General features: G+C 36.8%; 1 non-coding gene across 1 annotated transcript; it reads right to left on the bottom strand.

Annotated features, from left to right (window-relative positions):
- Positions 1-10,280: 10,280 nt before the first annotated feature.
- Positions 10,281-10,416, bottom strand: LOC112619909. Its single transcript, XR_003118387.1, has one exon. It is a non-coding gene; the product is annotated as a U8 small nucleolar RNA (small nucleolar RNA).
- Positions 10,417-19,684: the final 9,268 nt, after the last annotated feature.

Here is a 19,684-nt window from a genome sequence, read left to right as displayed (position 1 = left end):
AAAAAGTGAGAAAAGTGTTTTTCTCACTCACACAATGTCCAATATGAATTTTTTCAATCCCCAAGAGCAGCTGTCTCAGACCTAGCTCCTTGTGCTCCACCATCTTAATGCAGGACCTTGCTAATTGCTGTCACAGGTAAAAAGATGCTGCTAGAAGTTATATTCTGACTCATCTATAGCTCAGACTAGAAATAACATAAGTATTTCTGCTCACAGCCAGGGGTAATATTGGTTTTATGGCTCCAGCAAGCTGCTTGGAGGCTGGAGAATATGAAAGAGCATGTGGCTATTTGTGAGGACTCCATGACTTTTCCAAACCTCATTTGTAACAAATGTTTTGTGATACCCTCTTAAGTTGTTTGAAAGCGATAAGCACAGACAATTTCACCTGCCTACAGATATAATACCTGTATTAGTTTGCTAGGCCTGCCATAACAAAATACCACAAAGGTTGGCTTAAACAGCGGAAATTTATTTTCCCACAGTTCTGAAGAGGGGAAGTCCAAGATCAAGGTATCCGTTCACTTGGTTTCTCCTGAGGCCTTTCTTCCTGGCTTGCAGAAGGTCTCCCTCTCACTGTGTCTTCACATGGTCTTTTCTCTGTGTGCACATCCCTAGTGAGTCTTCTTCTTCTTAAGAGCCCATCAGTCATACTGGATTAGGGTTCTGCCCTGATGATGTCACCAAACCCCTCAGTTACCTCTTTAAAGGCCCTATCACATTGGGGGTTGTACTAGAGTTAGAACTTTAACATATGAATTTGAGGGGAAAACAAAATTCAATCCACAAAAACATCAAAATAATCAGTATAATGTCCTAACTATAGTATAAAAGGAAAATTTTTCAAAGTAAATTTATGATAAAATCACATGTATTCCAATATATAATTTCTCAGACATCACTACATTGGAAGATATTTTGAAGTACTCAGGTGATTGCATCTACTTATAATGAAAATGTTTAGATTCAAGAAAAGAAAGATGATCAGAAGCCAACCATTCAAAGTAGTTGGAAGAAGAAAAGAACAGCAACATGAATAGCACTAGAATAAAACCTGGAAGACACATATTAATATACCAAAATTGTCTGTGTAGGATAACATTGAATAAAGTAAGGATAAAAGCCGAGATTAGTTATATGCTTTCAAAGTAGAAGAAATGAGTGCAAGTAGGATACCCTCACAAATAAGCTAGGCTGTACTTATAAGAGTAGTGTTAAAAGCATTCTTTTGTTATGACATGAGATAGCACAAAAATATTATCATCTCTCCTGAAATCTCCCTACACGTTGAAGCATGCATTTAGTCTGAAAATTTACAGAGACTCTAGAAATCATAGCTTTTAATAGATGAAAATAAAAGGTCATTTTAAAAAACGGAATTTCAGTACAAAAGACTAAAGAGAACTAGTGTGCTAGGTCTTTGGAGATAGCATCAGAGTAATGTTGAAAAGCAACAGGATCCCAAAAGCAATAACTAATTTCATTATGCAATTTCCAATATATATATTTATCATTGTGTCACTAAAAAAGATAAAAAATATATGTGATGACTATAATGTGATCAATAATAATTTCATATTATTGATCAACACTATCTCCTCAAACAGAAGCCCTGATCCACCAGTTTCATAAGAAACTCTCTTAAGAAACAATAAAATTTAGCAAAATTCTCATTCTTCATGTGATTTCATTAAATAATATTCAATTTTAGGTTTATTCAAAAGAATCTCTTATTTTCTCCATTGTGAATAAACATCACAGATAACTAAATAGTCCAGATTTGTTATTACGGTAATTTAATACCATAATCACTGTTGCTGTCAGTGAAATGATTCTCTGAAATGGTGAATAATTCATGGTGAAGTTCCAAACAAAAAAAGTATAATCTTCACTGAATTAATATTGTAGTTTTCTTGGAAAATTCAGTATATAATAAAATCTTGTGAAAACTACGTAGTATTAACTTATAAAATAGGTTTGCCCTTAAATGAATTTAAATAGGTGCTTAACCCATATGAGTGTCTGCCTGGGACATTTGAAAGTCATTCAGGACATACAAGACTGTTGAACAGGACTGTCCTGCACATTCCCGGAAATTAACCATGCCTGGACCTTACCTGCTAAATATCAGAAGCTTCCCACCATAACCGTGACAACCCAAAATACTACCATCAATTTCCAAAACACCCCCTGGGGGGCAGTGTAGCCCTGTTGAGAACCACTGTTCATCTCTAATTGGATACTGTTTTTGAAATCTCTGGAATTTATCTCTTTCTCCTCCATTATTCTTGTCACAGAACACTCTTTTTCAGGAAAAAGTCCTGAAATCTCTCAGAAAGGAACTCATGTCCCAAGCCTCAATGCCTTCTAGCCTACTATATACTTATTTCAGACTTACCTTTCTAAAATATAAATCTGAACTTCTGGTCAAGATGGTATATGATTTCACATAGAAGACCACCTTTCCTCCTCTTGCCTTCACTCCAAAATAGCAAAGATGTAATACAAGAAAATACGCAAACACGTATTTATCCTCATACAAATGACTCCAGAGGGAGAAGAAAAAAAAAAAAAAAAAAACAGAGAACAAAAAATACAGGGATATAAGCAGGATATAAGCAGTAGCTCTGAAATCCAAAACAGGCAGATAGTTTTCACCTCTACTGTGACAACAAGGATTAAAGTCCCCAATCATTCTGGGGAAAGAGAGCAGACAGGCCCACTGAGTCAAGCCAGATTGTCCTGCCATGAGGGCTTCCCCAACCCATTAACCAAAGTCAGTGCATCACCACTATTGGAGGTCTTCACAGAGCCATTGCCTAGAGTGGCCAAGAAAGAACAACAGGAACTGGACCAAATTTCTTATTACTGATCAGCACTAGCTCCTCAAACAAAAGTCCTGATTCACCAATATAAAATTGTTTCTTAATGGGGAACCCTGCTGAAACCCATGGAAGCACCAGACACCAAGAGTCAGGAAGATGACAGAAAGGTGGGGAAGGTGGGGAAGAAACTTCTGCATAAGATGAACTTGTAAACTAAAATTCCAGAACACAGTCAAGCATGGTGGCTGACATCTGTAATCCCAACACTTGGGGAGGCCAAGGTGGGCAGATAGCTTGAGGCCAGGAGTTTCGGAGCAGCCTGGCCACAAGGTGAAACCCTGTCTCTACTAAAAATACAAAAATTAGCTGAGTGTGGTGTTGTACACCTGTAATTCCAGTTACTCGGGTGGGTAAGTCATTAGAATCGCTTGAACCCAGGAGGCAGAGGTTGTAGCAAGCCAAGATCACACCGTTTCACTCCAGTCTGGGCAACAGAGTGAGACTTTTCTCAAAAACGAACAAACAAAAAAAATCAGAACACGTAACAGAGTAAGACGAAAGATGGCCAAAATAACTGTAAAACATTCAACAAATGGGCAGACCCAATTCCAAGCAGATAAACAATAATCTAAAAGTCTTCTAGAAAAACAAATGTCCTTAAAATTCTCGAAAGTTTTAAAAATTGAATAACATCCCAAAAAGCCAAAATAAAAACTACATACAACTTAAGTAGCTATGCATCAAAGACAGGAGAGATTTTGAAAAAGCCATGAGAAACAAGAAAAGGAAAAAGAGAGGATATGAATGGGAGGAGAAGCAGCCCTTAGTAATCCTAGGAATTAAAATTTTAATCATTATTATTAAAAAAATATAGATTATATAAATCCTAACCAAGGAGTATTAATGAATTGGAGGAGAATATAGAAAAATTAAATCAAAGCCAGCATAAAAATATGAAGATTTTTAAAATATGAAAAGGATTTAAAAGTCCTGGAAGATAGACTAAAACATTCCAACATGATGCTAATCAGCATTCCAGACATGGAGATCAGCGAGAATGAATAAGAAGTGACAGTTGAAAATACACTGCTGGTGATTTTTCTGAATTGCAGAAAAAGGTAATCCTCACATAAAGAATATACTAATTACTGAATAGCACAGTTAAAAGTAAATACACACCTGGACATGCCTGGTATCAACACAGACAAGTAGAGCAGTGAAACAGATAGAAAGGGTTCCCAAGCAACCCCATTCCTACATGGGCACTCAGTATGTGATACAGGGAGTGGTATAGATTTAGCCAATTGTTTTCAGCTTCGATAGTTTAGTGACAGTCGTATGAAAAGAAGAACTCTCACTTCATATTTTAATGCATTTATACTTAGGGATTTTTTGACAATTAAAAGAAAAGTGAAAATAAATTGCACTATTACTCCCCTAGAGTTTTCGTGCAATCCTCACTATGTGAGTCTCTAAAATGCCTTATGAAACAGCCGTTCTAAAATTTTTCACACCAATATATCCTTTGGGCCATGTGAGGAAAACCATCCCATTTTTAAAGTAGTGATAAAATAGAGAGCATGATACCTGGATACAACTGAGAGACTAACAGAAGAATATTTTATGGCGAACATGGTGAAACCCTGTCTCTACTCAAAAAAAAAAAAAGTCAGTTGGGCGTGGTGGCATGCACCTGTAATCCCAGCTACCGGGGGCACTGAGGCAGGAGAATTGCTTGAACTCAGGAGGCGGATACTGCAGTGAGCCAAGATTCCGCCATTGCACTCCAGCCTGGACAGTGAAACTCCGTCTCAAAAAACAACAAAACAACAACAACAACAACAACAAAAACCCAGAAGATAAAGCCCACTCTATGTTTTGTGGAAAGTTATTACAATTACTAAAAAAGACATAAAAAAAGATAAAGGACAATCCACATGAGAAAACTTAAGTCCCAACTCAAATAGTGCGCTAAAAAAAAAAAAATCAGGGGACCAATTTATGATGTTAAAGAGAAAAAAGGCACTATTACTGATTTTTGTTGTTGTTGTTTTTTTTTTTTTTTTTTTTTTTTTTTTACAAACTGTAAATGAAATAGAACTGAAATGTTTCAGGCAACTCTAACAAAACTGTTTTTGAGTCTCTTATTTTTCTGCATTTTTTCACTTAAAATCAACTTTAAACACTATTATACATTGAAATAGAGCATCAGCATAGTCACGGCGTATCTGTGGTCTAATGAAAGAAATTTCAAGCAGACCCCTTCTTAGGAGAAATTTCCCTACCTGGAGATGGGTGCTTGGTTTAGGTACCGGAACATAGGGTATCAGACTTTCCACAGACCAAGACATTTGAAAGAAACCAAATATTTCACCCTAAAATATTTTTTGACGTATTTCAAGATGACTATTGAGAGGGCTGGAAATACAAGAATAGCTGAAAAGCTGTCTTTTGTGGGAGATTTGCATCTCTAGAGAAAGTGTGCACGGCTGCAGAGCAGCCAGGCTCTACCTAAAGACCTTCCCTGTTTTGATCTGGGAAAGATTAACTGAGGTCTGGAAGAAACATTTATTTTGTTTCAGGGCTGCTTCCTGTGAGGTTTTGTCTGCATAACAAGACCACATTTGCTAACCAGGCCTCCTTTCCTCTCCCTTCCACAACCTGTTTTGCCATGACCCCAAACCCTATTTTTTTCCTATAATCTCAAGGTGATGTAAAGGTGTCAACAATCTTCATTTTCTCTGAGATCTTATACTGAGATATCATAAAGTCCTCCTGTACATGTTAATAAGTTTGTGTGCTTTTCCCCTATTAAACTTTCTTTTGTGAGTTGATTTTCAGTGAACCTTTACAGAGTAAAGGAAAAGTTTTTCCTTGGTCCTGACACATTTTACAGGGAAGAGGAGAAATTAGACAAGCTTCTAGAAGATAGTGTGGGCCAACCAAACAGGGGGAAACCTGGAAGAAATGCAATCACATTCACACAAAAAACATATTTGTTCCCAAAATTTACCTTCTTTCCCACAATCATAGCAGCAGTGGAGAGGAGTCTGGAACCACAGTTCTACATACTCTCACAGTGATTAGATTACTGGAACACAGTTGGAGTGAATATAACGACAGTTTAAAAATCAAAAACTGCAGCTCGGCCCCTTCCCAGCTCAAACATAGCTAAGATTTAAAAAAAAGGCAGCTGTACTAGATATTGGAAGTTGGGCTAGTCGCAGGTGAACTCAATCTAGTTAAAGCTGTGGCCCAATCTGGAACAACTCAACTATAAAAGGAACCTGAGCAATCACCTTGCCTGAGAGATGAAACGCCTCTATTGCTCTTCTTATCACAGTGTCTGGAACACAAACAGCCAATGGAAGCAGAACTACAGAAGACCGCATTACCTAAGGAGCAGAGAGAACTTTAAAACAACTATAGTTAATATATTAAATAATAATATAGTAGCTAAAGAGTATTTAAAGAGAGAAGAATCACATAGACTTCTACAACCAAAAAAAAAAAAACTGCATTTTTTCATTTCAAAATGTACTAGATAAGATTAACAGCAAATTGCACACACATAGTAGATAAAAGACTAAGTGAACTCGAAGACAGGCCAATCGAAATTACATAAACTGAGGAAAAAAAAAAAGTTTGTAAGGACAGAGTCATCTGCATTCTGTAAGATACACTTAAATAGTCTAACATGTATAATTAAAGCCACAGAAGAGAAAGGTAATAAAACAAAAATATTTGGAAGAAATTGTACTATTTTGCACATTTGATGGGCAAGACCTCAAGTCACAGATGCAAGAAGCCCAACAAATACCAAGCAAAATAAATAGTTTAACAGAAACCACATCTACAAGCATCATAGTCAAATTGCTAAATATGAAAGACAGAAGCAGCTACAGAAGAAAGTCACAGTGCACACACAAAAACAATGATAAGAATAATCGATGACTTTTCATAAGAAACAATGGCAGAAGACAATAAAATGACATCTATAAAGTACTGGGGGAAAAACTATTTGCCTAAAATTCCATATCCATCAAAAATATATCTTAAAAACCAGGATGAAATAAAAGTATTTGCAGATAAAGGAAAGCTAAAATAAAGTTTCCCAATACTTTCATTTTACAAGTACTTTAAAAAGTTATTTAATTTGAAGGGAAATTATGCTATATGAAAACTTGGAATTACAGGGGGAAGTGAAAAACAGGAGAAATAGTAAATATGAAGGCAAATCAAAAATACTCTTATTTAATTTTTTCAAAAATAATTGTTTTACTTTAAACGTAAAAACTACAAGACTGCATTGTGGGGTTCATAATATAGATGGAAGAGGTATATATAATAAAACAAAGGAGAGGAGGCGTAAATGCAGGTTCTTTGATTGTGTGTGAAGTGATATAATATGAATTCATGTAAACTGTGTTAAAGATGCATATTGTAATACATCTTTATTGTAATGTAACCATTTATTATGGGCTCCTAGAGCAAGCATTAATACATTTAAAAGAAGTATAGCTAAAAAGCTAATAAAGGAAATAAAATGGAACTTTTAAAAGCATTAGATTACAAGTACTTTAAAAAGTATGTAAAAGTACTTTTACAGTGAGAGGTGACAGAGCGCTGGCAGCCCTCGCAGCCCTCGCAGCCCTCCCTCGCTCTCGGCGCCTCCTCGGCCTGGGCGGCCAGAACCATTCTGGCGGCATTTGAGGAGTCCTTCATCCCGCCGCTGCACTGTCGAAGCCCCTCTCTGAGCTGGCTGAGGCCAGAGCCTGGCCCCCCTGCTTGCTGGGAGGTGGGGAGACGCGGGCGGGAACCGGGGCCAGCGCGAGTTCCGGGTGGGCGTGGGCTCGGTGGGCCCCGCCCTTGGGGCCGGCCTGCGCCCTCCGCCGGGCAGTAAGGGGCTTAGCACCTGGGCCAGCAGCTGCAGAGGGTGCACCGGCTGCCCCAGCAGTGCCTGCCCGCCGGCACTGCGCTCCAATTCTCGCCGGGCCTCAGCTGCTTCCCCGTGGGGCAGGGCGGGACCTGCAACCTCCTGCGCGGCGGAGCCTCCCTGAGGAGCGCCGCCCCCGGCGCCCCTGCGCCCGGTCCCATCACGGCCCAAGGGCTGAGGAGTGTGGGCGCATGGGGTGGGACTGGCGGGCAGCTCCGCCTGCAGCCTGGGAGCGAGATCCACTAGGTAAGCCAACTGGGCTCCTGAGTCTAGTAGGTACTTGGAGAACCTTTATGTCTAGCTAAGGGAGTGTAAATACACCAATCAGCACCCTGTGTCTAGCTCAAGGTTTGTAAATACACCAATCAGTACTCCGTATCTAGCTAACCTAGTGGGGACTTGTATAACTTTTCTGTCTAGTACTGTGTCTAGCTAAAGGATTGTAAATGCACCAATCAGCACTCTTTGTGTCTAGCTCAGGGGTTTGTAAATACACCAATCAGTACTCTGTATCTAGCTCAAGGTTTGTAAATACACCAATCGGTACTCTATATCTAGCTAACCTACTGGAAACTTGGAGAACTTTTCTGTCTAGCACTCTGTGTCTAGCTAAAGGATTGTAAATGCACCAATCAGCATTCTGTGTCTAGCTCAGGGATTGTAAATGCACCAATCAGCACTCTGTCAAAATGGACCAATCAGCTCTCTGTAAAACAGACCAATCAGCTCTCTGCAAAATGGGCCAATCAGCAGGATGTGGGTGGGGTCAGATACGGGAAAAAAGCAGTCTGCCTCAGCCAGCCGATGGCAACCTGCTAAGGTCCCCTTCCACACTGTGGAAGTTTTGTTCTTTTGCTCTTTACAATAAATGTTGCTGCTCACTCTTTGGGTCCACACTGCCTTTAAGAGCTGTAACACTCACCACGAAGGTCTGCAGCTTCACTCCTGAAGTCAGCAAGACCATGAACCCACCAGAAGGAAGAAACCACGGACACATCTGAACATCTGAAGGGAACAAACTCCAGACACACCATCTTCAATAACTGTAAGTCTCAGCACGAGGGTCTGCCGCTTTGTTCTTGAAGTCAGTGAGACCAAGAACCCACCAATTCTGGACACAATAGTATTGAAAGTACTTTTAAAAGAAGTATACCTAACTCTTACTGAGGATAGCATTTATAATTTGTTTATAAAACTAATTATTATCAGTCTTCCATCACTGCTGTAACAAATTACCTCAAAAATATAAGTATATTATTTTATACTTCTGTATGTTGACACAATTCTCACTGGGCTAAAATTAAGATGTCAGCAGGACTGCATTCCTCGCTGAAGTTTATGGGAGAATTTGTTTTGTTTTTCCAACTCCTAGAAACCACGCATCATTTCTTGGCTCTTGAGCACCTTCCTTCATTTTCAAAGACAGCAACACTCTGACCGTTTTTCTGGTCATCACATTTATCTCTGACTGACTACAGCTAGAAAAGTTTCTCTGGTTTTAAGTGTTTATGTGACTAGATTGGACCACCTTGATAATCTCCCCATATCAAGTCCTTAATTTTAATCACATCTACAAAAGTCTCTTTTCCTCATAAGGTAGCATATTCCTAGGTTCTAAGGATTAGAATTAGGATCTGCACATCTTTGGGAGCCATTATTCTCCCTACCACAACTGGCAAGGTAGTAGGACACAAACACAGCCTCAAGTCTAGAAACAGAACTAAGCCAATAGCTGGCTTGGTGACTGGATCTGCAATATCACCAAAATTATATCAGTGTAGAGGTACCAAAATACATTAAAACACTTGGTTCTCACTGGGAACCTGGAGCCTATGTGGAAACAAAAAAACGCTTATTAGGAGCAAGCAGAGAAGGAGATAAAAGGGGGAAAGAAACTATCATTCAAAATGCGGCTAAAAATCAAAATACTAGGACCACAGCCAACGCTCAGAAAGACAACCAGAAAAAATACATAATCAGAATGTCAATTTACTGGAGGTAAAATTAATTTTATTTAAAAAACTGACAAAGAATTTGTAATCAATAGAGTAAATTGACAAGTGAATCATATCCATGAGAAAAGAATTAAAATCTAAGACATTCAACTTGCAAAAATAAAATAACGTGTATTACTTAAAATAAGTAATTACATTTTTAAGCGACACAGAGGTGAAAGTGCGTCCAATGTAAATCTCATTGGAATATAAGAAAAGCATGAAAGAAACAATGCAGAAGTAGTATTTAAAGAGATAATTATTCAAAAGAATAAAATCATAATAAAACTGTAATTGTCAAAGATAGAGTCCTAAAAGCTGAAATAAATAACCAATTACCTTTGAAATAAACACAAATTAAACTCACAATGAGCATTGAAATTGCATTACTAAACTAGATAAGGGCAATACAAGAAAAGAAAATTATAGAATAATTACACTCATGAACACAGATGCAAAAATTCTTTTAAAATATAGCAAACAATAAAATTTAGCACTGTGCTTTTATTTATTTTTTTAAGAAGTGTCAGGTAAGAGCATTCAGAATATTGCAAGTCCTGATTACACAGAAACTTTAATCACTTATTATTTGAACCCCCATCATCATGTTCTAATCTGCCTTGTAAAAGGAGGAACATCTAAGGATTCTCCCACCTAATGATCAGCACAATGTTCTTAAAAGGACATCATAAACACATAGGGTTCACCCAAGGAGTGCAAAAATGATGTGTCTTTAGGAAGTCTATTAAATTTAATGTACCACATTAACAGAATAAAAGGGAAATAATATGTACAATTCTCAGTTATTCACATATAGCAACTCAATAACAAAAACTATTTGGTAAAATGTGATCTCACTATATTAAAACAAAAAACAAAGCAAACAAAACTACTAGCAAACAAAGAAGGGACTGAAACTTTTCTAATCTGATGTATTATTGAGGCCCAGTCAATAAAATAGATCCCATACCAAGTTGTCCTGTTTCAGGAATTTAACATAGGGAACTAGTTACAGAGGTGTGGAGAGAGCGCAAAGTCCTAAAAGGTGACAGACATTAATGAAGCAGGAAGCTATAACGTTCCTAATGTGAGGTACAAAAGGAAGAGGTAATGTAGGTAGATGCCAAGACCTAAGGCTACCAGTCAAGGGCTGGATGTATATAAGGACTCTCTGTGTGAATGAGGACTATGGAAAAAGGAACTGTCTCTAGGAGGAGATGGAACTACTGTCAGATACTACCTAAAGAAGCATCAAGAGTAGGAGAGAAACTTCCTGACTTCACTTTTTCTTCCACTCCAGTCTCCTAACAGTGCATTCTATTGGCCAAACTTAGCCGAAACCCAGTTGGGAGTGTCTGGGAGATGTAGTTTGCAAGAAAAAGGCAGAGATCTAAGAACAAAGAGAGTAATGAGCAACATAACTTGATAAAGGATATCTATTAACAAGCCAAACAAACTTTGAAGACATTTCTTTCACATTAGAAACAAGACACGAATATATTCATCATGACTTCTATTCAACAGCCTATTGGAAGACCTAGAAAAACAAATGAAAAGATAGTAATAATAGGAAAGGAATATAAAAAAAACAACCCTTATATCCTGACAATGTAATTGTCCACACAGAAAATCTAGGATAATTCTTAATCCTACTATTCAAATTAATGACAGAGTTCAGAATATATAATAAAGTCAATGAAAAATAAATTGCTGAATATATAATAAAGTCAATGAACAAAAATAGGCCTTCTGGCGGTATGGCTAATGGGTACAAAAAATAGAAAGAATAAATAAGACCTAGAATTTGCTAGCACAACAGGATGACTATACTAAAAATAATTGAATTGCTTTTCTTAAAATAACTAAGAGGACATTAATATAAATGCTTGAGGTGATGGATACCCATTTACCCTGATGTGATTATTACACATTGCATGCCTGCATCAAAATATCTCATGTAACCCATAAATATATATACCTATTATATACCCACAAAAGATAAAATGTAAAAAAACAGCCATTCTATTACCATTAATAAGGAATTACAAAATGTAAAAGAAAAAGATACCATTCTCTATAGCAATACATCAAAGGGTACTTAAAATTAACACAAACCATGCAAGAGTTTTATAGAGAACTTTAGAAGACATTATTGAAGATATGGTTAAAGGAATAGTGATACTATATTTATGAATCTCAGGAATCAAGACCTGAAAAATGTCAAAAGTCCCCAAGTTAATATAAAAGTTTAATGTAATTCCAATCAAAATCCTAACAAGGTCTTCCATGAAATTTGATAAGTTTATCCTATGAAAATATGAAAGATCAAATGGGCAAAAATAATGAAGAAAAAATTAATGAATAAGGACTAAAGACCACATATGAAAACATTTATTTTAAGGTTTTGTCATTTAAGCTAGGAGAGCATTGGCAGAGATAAACTAGCAGACCAGGAACAGAATAGAATCCAGCAAATAGACACAAGAATATGTAGACTAGGTATGTGTTAGAAGTGGTATTGCCAATAATTCAGTAAATGGGGCTATGATAATTGGTTATACAAAGGTAAAACATTAAATAATATGCCTATCCTATGCCGTACTCCAAAATAAATCCCAAGGAATTAAAGCCAAAATGTTAAAAACAATTTTTTTAATGTTTAAAAGAGAATATAGAACATGTTTATAACCTTGTTATAAAAAAGAATTTCTTAAACAATACAAATTACATAAACCACAAAAGAAGATATTAATAAAGTAGACTTTAATACAGCAAAGGTTAAAGTCTGAAAGAAGGTATTTGCAACATGTCACTGAAAAAGAACTAGTACCTAGAATAAATGCAAGAATTCCTGAAAATTAATAAGAATAATGTTAACAGCCAAATTTTAAAATAGGTATGGAATTGGAACATATTCAAGTCACAGAATAGGAAATCTAAATGGCTAACAGACATATGAGAAGATAATCAAACTGACCAACAACCAGAAAAACACAAAATAAAAGAGTAACTTACCATTTCCCACCCATAAAATTAACGAAAACGTGGCAACCTGCCAATACCAAGGTTTGGCAAGTATGTTGAGAAGCAATCACAGAATTATAAAATTGGTGCAAATATCTTGAGAAGCAACTTGTCAATATCTAATAAAGTTGGTTTACATACCTTGCATAACAAACTACTCCAATAGCCAGTGATGTAAAGCAGTAATTATGCTCACAGCTCAGTCAGAAAAAGGATGAATGTTACCATATATTCATATAAAGGCCTACTATGTGATACTTTAAATGAATGAGCTAAAGCCATATGTATCAACATAAACAAATATCTAACATATATTTGAAGGGAAATAAGTTGCTAAAGAATGACATTTAATATAATACCATTTATATAAATTATAAAACCATGAAAAACAATGTTCCAGGTTGCTTAAGATGAAATACTTACATGGTAAAAAGTCATGCACCAGAGAAATAAATACTAAATTCAGGATAAAGGTTACCTTTGAATAAGTTACAAAAATAAAAAATAAAACTAAAGAAGGGCATACAGGGTATAGAGGATCTTAACTCTACAATGTTTAATTTCTTTCTTCATGATGTTTTTGAAGAAAAGATAGCTGAAGAAAACATGCCAATATCTTAAGATGTGTTAAAGCTTAGTTATGTATGTATATCAGCTAATAATATTATTTTGTAAATTTGAAATATTTCTTAATTTTAAAAAAGAACTAAGATATATAATTATACCCTACAACTAAAATGCTAAAAACTTATACATACTCAGGTAACAAGAACTTTACGCGAATATGAGAAAATGTAAGCAGAGCTATTGAAACAATATTTTCCCATTTTAATTTTCATTGCCGTTGTTACAATACATTTTTACAATAAATAGTTACATAAAAGATCTACAGAATTTATATAGGTAAACAGAAAAAAGTTAAAAGATCATTGGGGTTCACAGTTGTTTGGGTTTTTATCCTCCCCTAAAAATATTTAATCAAAATATAATACATTGTAGTAGATTTAGCTCAATCTTAGATAATACTTTATCTGATCAATTAATTTAACTAATCAACATAGATTAGTCTAAGTAGAAGACAATCTTTTCAAAAACATCTACAATATATTATATCCTTTTTTATTGGACTACCCATACATACTCTTTAGTCTATAATCTACAGATGCAGTCTTTTGTCCATAGAATATTAAAATAAAATGTTAAATTTGAACCAAACATGGCAAGAGCATTTTCATGGCCCTGTGTGTTTATTATAATAGCCTGTCAGACAAGCAGATTAGCTGACACAAAAACATCACTTCCAGAAAAGTTATTTTGGGAAAGCCCATGGATATTCCAACGGTTTCAAATTCCACAGTAGTCCCTCTAGACAGTTAATCAGCACCATATTTTATGTCACTCCTTCAGGCATCTGTGCTAGAACCTGTATCAGCCAAAAGTCTGTTTGCTTGTATAAAAACCTAAGTAATAGTTTGAGGTCATGCTGGGAAAACTCAGAGCCAATAAATTCAGCCCCACTGTAGTTATGTCATGGCCTGCAGATGATAGTGCTGGCCCGAGGTGCCCATTTACGGTCCAACTGTACAACAGACATATGAGAAAACACCGCAAAAGTTAAAAATACCCATTCTGTTATGTGTTTTCTTATGACCCAGTCACCACACTTGGAAGACTCAACCATATTGTCAAGAGGAGACTGGCTTGGCTTGAGACAAGAACTGGGTGTGCCCAGCAGTGCAAGGATGCCACCAGATGGGAAGCCGTAGTTGACTTCAGAAAAATATGTATCAGGAGTCAAGTAGAACCCCAGTCACAGCGTGAGGTTCAAGGGCACAGCTTAAAGCCCTAGTGATACAGTAGACTGAGAAGAAAAAAGCCAGAACACAGAAGAAAAATAAGTTTAGCACCAACCAGTTTGTAAGGCAGGACCTGGGGCACAGGGATCAAGTCATTCAGGTGTCAATTGTTAGACAGATCTTTACTGAGGACCACTGTGTGCCAGGCTCTGTTCTGGAAGCTGGGCACAAGGACCTTTTTTTTTTTTTTTTTTTTTTTTTTTTTTTTAACCAGGGCCTAAGAATTACTGTACTTTTATATGCAGGTAAGGTTATTGAAAGTCTACAAGATACTGGCAACAGAGATTGTTACTGGTGAATTAAAGATAAGAATTAGGCATTAGTAAAAAAAGTCAAGTATATTTTACCCTTGCAATCTTCAGTAATACTTCACTTTATTACTATGAGCTTATATTAGCTTAAGCGTAGTTTATAAGTACGTCATTTCTTTAAAATAAATAAAGTGATTGCTACACAATCACATTTTCAGATGTGTGAACTGAGGCCTGGAGACATGAAGTGACATAAATTTACATGTCAAATTAGTGCTAGAGCCAATGGTAGAATTTGGGCTCCGTTGTTCCAAGCAGCGTTTTGTTTTATGTTTTTGTGTTTGTTCTGTTTATCTTTACACCTTTGGATCAAGATATATACTGTAAATATAAATATATTGAACTGGATGTGGGCAGATTCCAGGAAACATTTTCTTAAATTTTGAGGATTAGGAGAGGAAACTCTTTGATCTGTTATAAATTGCTTTTTAGGCATATTTTCGTAATGTTCTATTTTAAAGACCAAACACCTCTGTTGGTTTTAATAATCACATTTATTTCTGAATTCTATAAATAACTGCAAAGTAATGGGAATAGCATTTAGCCAATATTGCAGAAACATATTATTTAAGATTTGGTAGAGAGCTTCCATTTTATAAGAACACAAACAACAACATCAAAGCCTCGCTCAAGAAAAATTTGTTGAAACTTCTTCAAAACTTGTCTCTAAAATGCCAGAAACAAGTCTAATTTACCAAGTCCTGCTGTCCAACTGGGACTTTGCACCATTTTTTCCTGTCATATTGTTCCTGGGCCACATCAACCTTCACACTCTCCCTCTGTGTTTGCCACTAGGTTTCCTCAGCTGATTTCAGTCAATAATGATTGCATTCAAAAAGCCCTGCCCGCGTTCAGCTTTCAGGAATACTTATTGATTTGAGATTCTCGTTTTTGCTTTTGCTTTAAATCCTCAGCCTTAATTTGTCTATGTTTTTATCTTCTATCTAATCTTATTTCTTGATGATTACATTTAGTCAGATAAAATTGTAATTTGATAGGCTGTATTTAAGATTCACAAATGTCATTACATTTTTCTTTCTGTTTTTCTTTTACTTAATGTTAGTCAAAATTAAGTGGGGGCAGGGTGCGGTGGCTCACACCTGTAATCCCAGCACTTTGGGAGGCCGAGGCGGGCAGATCACCTGAGGTCAGGAGTTCAAGAGCAGCCTGGCCAACATGGTGAAACCATCTCTAGTAAAAATACAAAAATTAGCTGAGTGTGGTAGCGCACACCTGTAATCCTAGCTACTCGGGAGGCTGAGGCATGAGAATCACTTGAACCTGGAAGGGGGAGGTTGCAGTGAGTGGAGATCACACCACTGCACTCCAGCCTGGGAGACAACGCAAGACTCTGTCCACTCCCCCACAAAAAAAAATAAATAAAATGGGGATACTGGAAATGACTAAAATGTATAGAGTCCTAGATTCAATGCAAGCAATCAGGGGAACTCCTAGCAAGGGCATGAGATGACATCAAGTGAGCATGGCAGGAGGCCACAAGTGGGAAATCCAGCAAGTGGGTAAGATTCAGTATTCAGAAGCAGGAAATAGAATAAGCAATGATCAAGAAAGGAAGGCTGTCAGAGAGGTCCAGTAGCAATCACACTAAAGATATAAGAGTACCATATAGGAAATAATGATTATGAATGTTCACTGCCTACCTGATGTCTATTTCCACTCCCTTTCTTTGCAAAAAGAAAAAAGAAAGAGAAGAAGGAAGAAAAGGAGGAGGGGAAAGAAGAAGAGAATTAGAAAGAGAAAGAAGGAAGAAAAAAGAAGAAAGGTAGGAAATAAATAAGTGTTGTTTCAATAGTGATATCCCAGGTAAATGCTTTTATTTTTCAGCCTTTCTTATAGCGAGACATGGTTGTGTGGCACTGACTGCCTGGAAAATTGCATTAAAGGCCCAAATTCTTCACTGTTCCTGCGGCTGTGTGGTTTGTCATGGAAATTTGCTGTGCTCTCCAACTCTGACTCTGAGTTCATCCATGTAATTTGTTTTGGCCAACAGAATGATCCTTGCCAATTCTAAGCCTTGACTTTCAAGAGGTTTCAAGAGGCTTTGCATATGTATATTTGCTTAATCTTACACCTCTGCTCTGCTGGGATAGTCTCCCAGTTCAAGGAAGAGGAAAAGAAAACGATGATGCAGAGCTGACACTTGAATAAAGGTGCCTCAACCAAACCCAGCTTCATCCAGCCTACAGCACAGTTTCCAGCTAACGTGCAAATGGTTAAGGGAGCTCAGCAGAACTCAGCAAACCCACTTCCATTAGCATGGCCCTGATTAGCTGAATCCCAGATCATGATGTGTAAGTGTTTATTGTTGTATGTTACTGAAGTTTTGTAGTTGTTTGTTACGCATCAAAAACTAACTAATATACTGATAAATAGGACGCATAGAAATCCGATAGCAGAGGAAGGAGAGATATTAAGAAAAACTTTGTTCACCAAAACAAGAGTACTCCATTTACTCTTTCCCCATCTCTCTGCCTTAAATCAGACTTAATATCTGAAGATGCAACAGTCATCTTGTGATCAAGTGTATATGTATAAAGGTGCTAAAGATGTGAAGTAAAAAGATAGAAAAGCTCTGGTCTCTGATGGCATTGTGATGCAATGTACAAGTCCTGGTTTATCTAATTCTGGATTAGGTATGAGAAATGGAATATAAAACTCTGATTTGTTAAGCCACTGTATTCAAATTTCTGTTATAGATAGCAAAAAACATTCTTAACACAAGAATCAAAGCATGACTCCATTTCTGGATGGGGCATATGGTGGAAACAAATAGAAATATACCAGCAAGTGGAAACAAATAGCAAAGGATAGAATGGGAAGCAGAGGAGACCTGACACCAGACCACAGTTCCTACTGTTTTGGAATTCATTCTTTCCAGTTCGTAGTGATGGGACTGAGCCCAGAGAAAGGGAAGAGTGAAGCACAACTGTAGAATCCTACAGAAATAGGGACACAAACAAATCATTATATTAACATTATCAGGTTTAATTTGATCAATTGGCCACACGTTTTAGGACCTTAGGCTATTTGGGGCCTCAACCTTTTTCATTTCTTCTTTTAAAAACATTTCATTACTCTTTTTTTTTTTTCTAATACTTTTTCTTTCCCTTGTTCTTTTGATATCTGTATCCCTTTGAATTAGCATTGTTTTCATGGCATTTTTTTTATCTGTGAGTCCCATTATCCATTAAATACAACGCTTTGTGCAATGAAATATGTACTTTTACAAATAAAATTTAATTCTTTAAAGTAGCACAGAAATGGCATAGCATGTTTTCATGACAAATTGTAAAAACTGAATAATAACTTATAGTAACCAAAGAAAAGACAAATTCTTCCTAAAACCAGCTGAAATTTCACATAAAATCTTTCTGCGATTTACAGCACAAAAGAATTGTTATGAGTTTCTTAAAGCAATTTTAAGAAACCAATGTGGTATAAATGTGTGAAAATACAAGTCAAATGTGGGCAAATATTTGAGAAATGACACAATGTAAAGCCTTTCCTGTCCCTTTTGCTAACATACTTTCCTGTAACTGGCCTGCCCTCAGGCTACTGGACAAGTAGCCCCAACTTTCAAAAACTATACTAATTCTTCAACCTGCCAGATGATTTAATAATGTTCTCTCCAAACATGGTTAATGTACAAAAAGACAAAGAGTTGATATTCTGATCCTTTTGTTGTTGTTGTTATTCAAACATAATGGTTGGGATTTCATTAACACAGAAGAATTTATTGAATATGCTCTGTGTGTTCACATTTGAGCCACAGCAGGGAAGAAAAACAGCAACGTCCATGTGATTTCTTCTTGCTGCCTTGGGACATTGGGGCCTTTGAGGATAATAACACGATAAATATAGGATAACTCTAATGGGTATAGAATTGAATTTCTACACAGTTAAATGGATGTATTAATTAGGTTTCTTTGGCTGCAGGCAACAGAAAGTAATTCTTGGTAACTTGGTGGCGGAGAAAGATACTAACAATCTATGAGGATAGGTTGGGCGTGGTGGCTCAGGCCTCAGTTCACAACCTGCCTGGCCAACATTGTGAAACCTCGTCTCTACTTAAAATACAATATTAGACGAGCGCGGTGGTGTATGCCTGTAATCTCAGCTACTCAGGAGGCTGAGGCAGGAAAATCGCTCGAACCCGGGAGGTGGAGGTTGTAGTGAGCTACACTGCACTCCTGCCCGGTAGACAAACTGAGTGAGACTGCGTCTCAAAAAAAAAAAAAAAAAGAAAGAAAGAAAGAAAGTCTATAAGGAGAGTTCAAAAAATTGAACAAAAAGCTATATAGAACAAGGCTTCGGGAAGGGCAGGAGTTCAGGAAGCTCCAGGGATCTTAGTAACAGTAATTAATATGCTATTTCTTGAGAGTATAAGTACTAAGAATAAATCAGTTCCAACTGGTTGTTCAGGAAAACAGCATCCAATGCCTAGGGGAAGACTAAGGTACCACTTGCAAAGGGATTGAGGGAGTTCCCCCAAAGGAAAGTTAAGGGCTATTTTAAAAATAACAACCCAAGAATGTTGAGCAAAATCAAGAATGTCACCATAATGATAAAATTACAAAGGCCCAGATAATGATAAAATTACAAAGGCCCAGATTTCCCCAGGTGCAGGTTAGGAGAATAGAATGTTACAGAGAGATCTAAGATCAAAACAGAGTTTGCATTCTTTTTTTTTTGAGTCTCGCTGTATTGTCCAGGCTGG

Source organism: Theropithecus gelada, chromosome 2, assembly GCF_003255815.1.
Source record: "Theropithecus gelada isolate Dixy chromosome 2, Tgel_1.0, whole genome shotgun sequence".
Lineage (NCBI taxonomy): Eukaryota > Metazoa > Chordata > Mammalia > Primates > Cercopithecidae > Theropithecus > Theropithecus gelada.
Note: the sequence above shows the minus strand (reverse complement) of the source record. Positions and strands in the feature narration are given on the sequence as shown.